Here is an 8606-nt window from a genome sequence, read left to right on the forward strand (position 1 = left end):
CAACAATTCTGCAAAGATGAGTGGGCCCAAATTCCTCCACAGCGCTGTAAAAGACTTATTGCAAGGTATTGCAAACTTGCTGCTTGATTGTAGTTGTTGCTGCTAACGGTGGCCCAACCAGTTATTAGGTTTAGGGGGCAATCACTTTTTCACACAGGGCCATGTAGGTTTGGATTTTGTTTTCCCTTAATAACAACCTTAATTTAAAAACTGCATTTTGTGTTATCTTTGACGATCTGAAACATTTAAGTGTGACAAATAAGGAAAAAAATAAATCAGGAAGGGGGCAAACACTTTTTCACACCACTGTATTAGGCGTTTTTGGACCGGAGGAACTTTTTCATGGTTCTAAGAACAGTTGGAGGACAACCAAACCCCCTCCAAGAACTGGTACATGTGTGTGCACTGTAGTTGCATATTCTAGAGAGATGTATAGTGTATAGAAAGCAGAGTACAAGTCTTGTACAAAAAGAGAAATGTATACTTAATAGACTGAAAAGTCTTCATTCCTGTGGGTGGAAATTGTGACATCTCTCATAATAACCTAATCAGTGCTGTGGCAGCATTGCTGACATGCTCCCAAGCAATAAAGGAACACATCTCTTTGAAAAAAAATTGTATGCATTGTTAGCATCCAATTTTACATATATCTTGTTCTTATAATCATACAAGCTGTTTTTCCTCCACTGCACCATTAACACAAACATTAATTAGTTTACCCTGTGGCTACATAATGAGCTATAATATCAAGTTAGATTGCTCTGTGTCTTACTATCACACTCAAATACTTACCACACTGGACCTCTTAGTCTAAAAGACTACTTAAATCTTCTGACTAGTTCTCTTGACTGAAAGTGTACTTGCTCCCTTGACAGCAGTGGTAATTTACTGCCATTAAATATGGAAGGAGACATGATCATTTCCATCACACCAGACTGGCCCAAATAATTAAATCGAGAGTGCTGCTTCCATGTATTATGGCTGGAAAAGTGGGTTCTGTCTGTTTTAAACATGTCTTTTTTGTCATTCAGTCACTGTCCTCAACTGTGACCTTCTCCAACCCATGTGCCCAGTAGCATCACTAAAATTACTGCACGAAACTTACAGTATATTACATTGAGTTTCTCGTGTTTGAAAAAAGGTGATTCAGGCTAAATGACACAAGATAGCCTCTTTGTCTCAACAAAGTGACACTGAAGGCCAAAAAGCAATACGAATCATCTATCAACACATTCACAGACATAGACACATACAGGAACATGCGCACATAGGAGCATAACACACTGACCTTTGGAGTGTTATCATACACAGTGGGGTATTATATGGCAGACATAGCCACCTGGAAAAAAGGAGGAACTGTTCTCTACCAAGCAAGAGAAGACATATGTCCTGTACAACACAGTTCATTAACCCCATATGTTAACCTCAGCACAACACACACACCACATACCAGCAGTGTACAATACAGGAGAAGAGTAAAGTCGTGTCAGTGCCAAAAAAACAAGCTGGTTCAATGTGACTCACTTTTATCCCTTTTTCTATATGGATAAAAAGATATTTTGGGATGATACATGTGAAACAAAATGTGTTTCTGAGAAGAAAAGGAATTCCTCATTATCAACAAGTAAAGCTAGAGTTAAAATAACTAAAACAACTTTTCTTCCACAAACTGTAATTTCTTGTATATTCTGTTTACATTTCTACCCTTTAACACACAGTTTCAGATGTGCACAATAAAAAGATGAGTCTGTTCAATACATACTGTATTTAATGTTTCATAGTATTAGCTGTTTGTGGAAGTTCTACCGTACATAGTGCAAAAATCAGATGGTATGTCAATGTGTGGCCACTGGGGACACTAGATTAGATTTGAGGTGAAAATTTAAAAATGTTTAATTTTCTCTAATTTTAATGTGTCCGAGTGGTACTATGGGAGTGTATGACCATCTTTATAATGCTGATCAGAGGTTATTCTTGCGTGGAGATAAAGGACAGGAAGATGAGGTTTGAAGAAGGCATCTTTGTTTCAGTGTATGACAGTCTTCAGTATGCAAACGCACAGGCACACACATGTTAAGAATCCTGTGTTCCTGCAGGTATTTTTTGCCCTAGAAAGGAAGAGGAAGATGATTTGAGTGAGTATCCCCAATAAGTACCACAATCTCAATTCCCAGAATTCAACCCTAGTAATGACAGATAAAAACTGATCCTTGTCCAATTCCCATTAGCATCTCAGTGTGTTGAGGGCCATCAAGGTAATCTGCTACCCAAATCTGATGGATCCTGAGAAAGCATCAGGGTTTGGGTCAGGCTTGGGTCATTTTGTCACTGCTTCAGGTTTGATTATTTCCAAATGTAATAAATTAAAATGGGTAGCTTAACACAAGCTGAAAAGCAGTGTTTGACTGCCCTCTCTAGCCGAAGGTCTAGAGTCTCACAGTTTCACAGTGATGTCAAGGTGTACTGATACAGTTTGGAGTAAACATCTACATCACAGCAGTGAAGAGACAGAGTGTAGCCAATGCATTGCATTAGCCTGCTGAGATAACATGATACATAATACATGCAGTCTTAGGTGGGTTCATGTCTTAGGCCTGTACAGAACTCTACATCCATTCCATCAGTCACCTGCAGCAGGAGGTTCATCTCCACAGTCCAGCAACACAAATGCTCTGTTATATATTGTATAATGTAAACCCTCTTTTTTGCTTTCATTGGGGGTGTTTACCCTTAAAAGCTACTTCAAAATGGGGACTAATCATTTTCTGTAAATTCAAACACGCAATAAAAAAAAGAAAGTGTCTCCTGGTTAGACCTGTATATTACATTATATAGTACAATAGAGCACAGCAAAACATGCAAGGTAATTAATCTTGTAACAACAAAATGACAAGGCAAGCACCCTTCCAGCTAAAGTGACAAGAATCTGAGCCCCTATTACATCCAGGGATTCTGTCACTGACTGTTTATTATAATTGGATATAGCGCATTAACATTCACAAGATTTAGAAGACAAAGTTCAAATAATCTGACAAGTTAAGCTAGGTCAGATGTCATCATCATTGAAAATGTTGAACAGCAAAAGCTGCAAAGAAATTAAAAACATATGTGCCACTTGGTCAGCTTTGGTACCAACTTACACATTTACAGATAAGATCTTTAAGGCATATTATTTCCATTAAGATCAGTGTCAGGTAATACAGTGACTGGGAGAGAGCGGTTACAGTGATATGAGCTCAGCAGAGAGAAAGAAAATGGCAAAGAATAACACTACTCCATGAGCATGACAGATAATTGGGCAGCAGCACCAACATGCCGTTGAAGGTATTTGAGTCTTGTCACAAAACAGTGTAACACATCAGATCCAGCCTAGTTGAGACAAGGTGACTTTGGATTTGGCAGCCCCATAAGGTATTCTGCCCCCTTGAGAAATGCTCTCGTATGTGAGTCTGGCAGGGGTACAAGGCTTGTATTTGTTTCCTTGACTTGTTTTTGAACAGATGTGCGACCATTTGTCTTTGCTCACCTTGGCTGCGTGAGTTCTAATTGTTCTGTAATTGATTGTAGAAGATGTTCATGTGCCATGTGGTCCTCAGGGTGACTGCCTGGAGGTTACACAACACAGAATAGAAATGGGTGTTAGGTGGTACAATTTTAATTTTGGTGTCTCAAAAGTTTAGTCTGTGCTGTATTTAATGTGATTTAAAACAATTATTTCATTGACAATACATAAAAATACACACACAAACCACAAAAGTTGTTTAAAGTCAAAATTGAAGTTGAAATGTGAATTCTCCTGACTCTTTTTGTGCAAGGAAATTTAAACTATGATACTGCAGCTATTGTGCACTTTTTTTTTCAGTGGAAACATCTGAGTGCCAGCCACATGCTGTCAACATCCAAATGGAGCACATCATAATCTTGTATAGACCACTGACATTGAAACAAGATGTTTTTTCCTCCCTTTATAAAACAACCCTATATAGCAAAAGTTTTCCAGACATCTAACCCTGTACAACAGACAATATTTTGAAGGACCCATCATGCTTTTAAGTGGAAGCACAAGCTAGGCTAACTAGCTTCCACTCTTATTGAGCATAGCTTGCTAAAGTTAGCAGTGATTCTCACTAGATGCAGAGCTGCCAAATCTCACCCATTGACCGTGAGACTCACGCAATTGACACTTTTCACACTTCACGTCCATTTTCTCATGCAGCAAAAAACAAATTTATAGGCTAATTGATAACAGCACGAGAAGAGGACAGTGCAAGGACAGACAGACAGTAGCACAGCGCAAGAGCAGCACCATGCAGCAGCAGCAGCAAGTTATTCAGACCATCAGGGGGAAAGCAAGAAATATCCACAAATCTATTATATTGTAATTTACTCCCATGCATGCTGCTCTGAGTAATCTCAGTCAGCAGCCTCTCAGCGGCAGCAGGCAGGCCCAACATAGCAACAGGGACGAACTGACAAAGAGCAAAGGAAGGACAGAGACTTAAATACACTAGTGAAGGAGACAACGAGACACAGGTGAAACTGATCAAGACACAGGTGAAAACAATCAAAGCAATCAAAGACAGGAAGCAAAACTAAAAGACACTTGAGGGAAGGAGACTATTATCAAAATAAAACAGGAAATGAACACAAACCCCAAAACCATGACACTCACTTAAATTAACATTTACATTACTGCCTAGGACAACATAATAACTGACATAATGACCTTAAGTGTCTTACTTAATTATACTCAACGGCTGTATTCAACAGATTGTAGCTTCTGTTCACTAATCATTTTCCATGATTTTGACATTGTTAAGTCAAGGTGATGAAATACCCGCACATGTGTTTGTTTTTGCTTTACAGAACTGAAAGAGAGAAATGTGAGATGAAGGAGAGATGAAAAATGTGGTTGTTGAGGTATGTACAGTATAAACGTGTGTGTGCAAGACTTCCTCAAAGAGAGAGAGTGAGCCATGCTAGTCAAGGAGGATATATTCTACCCCAGCTAGCCCAGTTAACACTATTAATGGCTTCCCAGCACGTCCAAAAGCTGTCTTGCTCCCTCATTAGGAGAAAGTGTAACTGCCTGGACCTTTGCTAAAAGGGACCCCTGCTATGAACGGAAACATTTTAATTACATATCTGTACACCAGCTTCTGTTCACTAATCAGTTTCCATGATTTTGACATTGTTAAATCAAGGTGATGAAATAGCTGAGCTGCACATCTGTTCGTCTTTGCTGTACAGAACTGAAAGAGAGATGAAAAATGTGGTTGTTGAGGTATGTACAGTATAAATGTGTGTGTGCAAGACTTCCACAAAGAGAGAGAGAGAGACATGCTATGTCATGGAGGATATATTCTGCCCCAGCTAGCCCAGTTAACACCATTAATGGCTACCCAGCACGTCCAAAAGCTGTCTTGCTCCCTCATTAGGAGAAAGTGTAACTGCCTGGACCTTTGCTAAAAGGGACCCCTGCTATGAACTGAAACAGAGCAGACCAATATCTCCTACTGGGGCCGCCCCTTGAGCGTCTCTCTCTCTCTCTTTCTGGCTCTCTCTCTCTCATCTCTAAACCCATCCATCATTGCGTTTCCTGTTTTATCCATGATCCGAGGAGGACTTCTTAATTAATGCAGTCATTAAAAGGAAAAAATCTTACAAAGACGCAGTGGAGCCATGCCCTAATTCCACATTCAGACGCCATCATTCCTCCATTGATGGGATAGATTGGATGGTCTGAATATGCCACTTTATAATGAAAAGGGCTAAAAAATAACTATTCACTCAGTTTAATACAGTGATTTATCCATTTGAAAAACCATCAAGACTTCCTCAATTCTCTTTGAGATGTCAATGCACTTGTACAGTATCTGTCTATTTAATGTGACGTCTACAGACATGTGGGAAGATATGAACTGGTGGTGAAACTTTGTTGTCACTATTGCTAAAGTAATTACACAATCTTGCACATGCACTGCCTTTAGTTTTATTGGAATAAAACATTAAAATGCAACTTTAAAAAGGCCATGGGTCTTAGAGAGATATGTATAGTTATAATTACAATGAAATAATTATCTTTATTTTATTTTCTTTCAGCACTGTGGAACATGAGTCCTATGCAGTCCCAGAGCCAGAGCAAAGTGTCAGGGGTTCAGAGTTGACAACTAGACAGAGCAGAGGTCGCTGTGGCGAGAGTCCTTCAACACCAACTCCGTCCACCTCGAAGCTATCAAGACCCTGCCTCCATGATCTCTGCCTGTGACACCTGGAGTGAGTGTGTTTTCGTTATTTTCATCTTTTGGGTGGTTGTGGAGTGCTTGGTGTGTTTTGGTTTTTGTTTGTCTGTTCGTTCTCTCTCCTCTGTGTTTGTGGGCGGTTCCCTGTTGCTCTCCTGGCTTGGCGCTCTCCACATACCTGCTAGTCATCTGCAATCAGCACACCGTTGTGCCATACACGGTTTGTGTAAACGGTTTGTGGTACAAATGTTAACATTACTTTAAAGGGACAGTTCACCCCAAAAGGAGGAGTTCTGCACCCCAATTTGACAGCGCGATTGTTTAGAGGGCGAGATGATGGCTCTCCATAGCCTATGTAGTTACTGATGCCTATGTCGTTGCCACAGCAACCAATGCAGATAGTTGCTGCATTGGTGATATTGATCACTTAATATAACAATACAAACAAATACAAACAATGTGGCAGTCTGTCTTAAAGATCTGATTTGAGAAACAAATCGAATTTGCCTGCAGTCTGTACAATGCCCAATTCACCTGTCACTCCAGATCCTGTTTTTATCAGACCAGCAGTATAGCCCTCAGTGTGTTCCCACCATTCCAGTCACCTGATTCCCACACCTATCCGTGCACCTGCTTCCCATTTCCTAATTAGTCTCCTACTCCCTTACAAAGGCAAGCAGAGTGCAGTAACTACAGAAGCAGTAAAGTGAGGGGGGAAAAGGGTCTAAAGCTTTCAGGCTAGACGTCTTTTTAGGTTGATTATTTTACTCCTAAAAATGCAGATTGTGCTCTGCCTTTAGACAATTTTAGACAATTTTCACTGAATGCTCAGAGAAACTGCTACCAACAAAATGTGTTCTCTCAGCTTTCTTATCCATTTTAACATTTGTTTAAGAAAATTGACTTTTATTATTTACAGTCCATAGCTTATATGAATCAAGTGGTTCTGTGTTTGACTCATTTTAACTGTGAGTACTATTAATATTTATATTGAAATCAATATAATACATTCATTTACAATTGATTACATTAAGTATGTGATTTAAAGGTAGCTTACACACCAAATCACATGGAATTCACCAGTCAAAAAATTTGATGGCAGCTCAATGAGATCTGCTAAGCTAGCAACCATTAGCAAGCCTTTAGCTGTTTTCTTTTCTTCTTCATCACTGATTGATTTAGCTGCTATCTTATTTATTTATGTGGAATAACCATAATGCCAGTTCATCTAAAAACGAGGGCATAATCAATAACTAAACTTAGCTTTAGTTTTAGTCAAGCTTTTTACAAAGTGTGTAATCCAGTTTCTTTCAGCATAGTGAAACTAGCAAATAAGTAATGAATTACAGCATGTAAGAGGTTGATTTAGACCAGCCAGCACTTTTTGGAAAAGAATAAAGGTGATTTTTTTTCTGTTTTTGAAAGCAGCTGCTGCTCGATTCCATAGATATCCAGCAACTGAGCTAATCTAGGCTATGTGAGTTTGTCTGAGTAAGTATGGAAAGTAGTCCCCATAAATCAGCTATCCCTTAAGTGTGTTAATTGTGATTAGTGAATCATTTGATCATTTAATTGTTTATTACACTGTTTTTCTATTTGCTGAAAGTTAATAACAGTAAATGTAAAGTTGTGTATTGGCAGTGTTGGTACCTACAGCAGTATTCACTGCTGTACTCCATGAGTTTTTTTAGAAAATGTATAGCCTTTACAGAGCAACTGTACTATCTCATTCATTAACTTGCACTTTGGTAAAACAGTGTCAGCTCCAACCAACCATTGCATAAACATACTCATGGATGCACCCAACCAAAAAAACCTATCCAGGCAGCAAGGGCATGCCTGCACTCAGTTGAACTTACACTTCAGGTACATTCAGTAGAAGAACAGTCAAACTGAATATAAAGACTTTGAAATAACATCTGCATTCGATTGTGTTTCTCATTTTAACACATGATTACTCACACCCTGCAGTGTCTTTTTCACATTTACCAGTGACTGATGACCACCTGAATGCAAATATCTGCTAAATACAATGTGGTCAAATATTTTCTGAAATAAGATCATGACGTTTGCCTGAATGTGTCATTTACAATAATTTACAATGTGCTATGGATTATGGGACATTGGGGACTGCAATGGATACACCACGGCCTTTGGGGGAATCGTTGAAATGGGGAAATAGGTCCTTGTTGACCCATTATGATGTATTTGGTCTAGAAATGAGGACTTATGAGGATCTAGCCTCTGAATTGGGGAACTGCCTAAGTGCATATGGAAGGGGGGGGGCTCCTGACTTTGAAATCTCAAAGGAACCTGCTCGTCCTTACATGATTGAGTGTATTATCCATGTAACCATCAGGACTA

At 39.2% G+C, this 8606-nt stretch overlaps 1 long non-coding RNA gene across 1 annotated transcript; it reads right to left on the reverse strand.

Moving 5' to 3' along the window:
• Positions 1 to 1294: 1294 nt before the first annotated feature.
• On the reverse strand, positions 1295 to 4465 carry LOC122873451. The gene is made up of 3 exons (XR_006377455.1): positions 4388 to 4465; positions 3527 to 3605; positions 1295 to 2108 (listed from the first exon to the last, which is right to left on the reverse strand). It is a non-coding gene; the product is annotated as an uncharacterized LOC122873451 (long non-coding RNA).
• Positions 4466 to 8606: the final 4141 nt, after the last annotated feature.

The sequence above is a fragment of the Siniperca chuatsi genome, linkage group LG3 (assembly GCF_020085105.1).
Source record: "Siniperca chuatsi isolate FFG_IHB_CAS linkage group LG3, ASM2008510v1, whole genome shotgun sequence".
In the NCBI taxonomy this organism is placed as follows: domain Eukaryota; kingdom Metazoa; phylum Chordata; class Actinopteri; order Centrarchiformes; family Sinipercidae; genus Siniperca; species Siniperca chuatsi.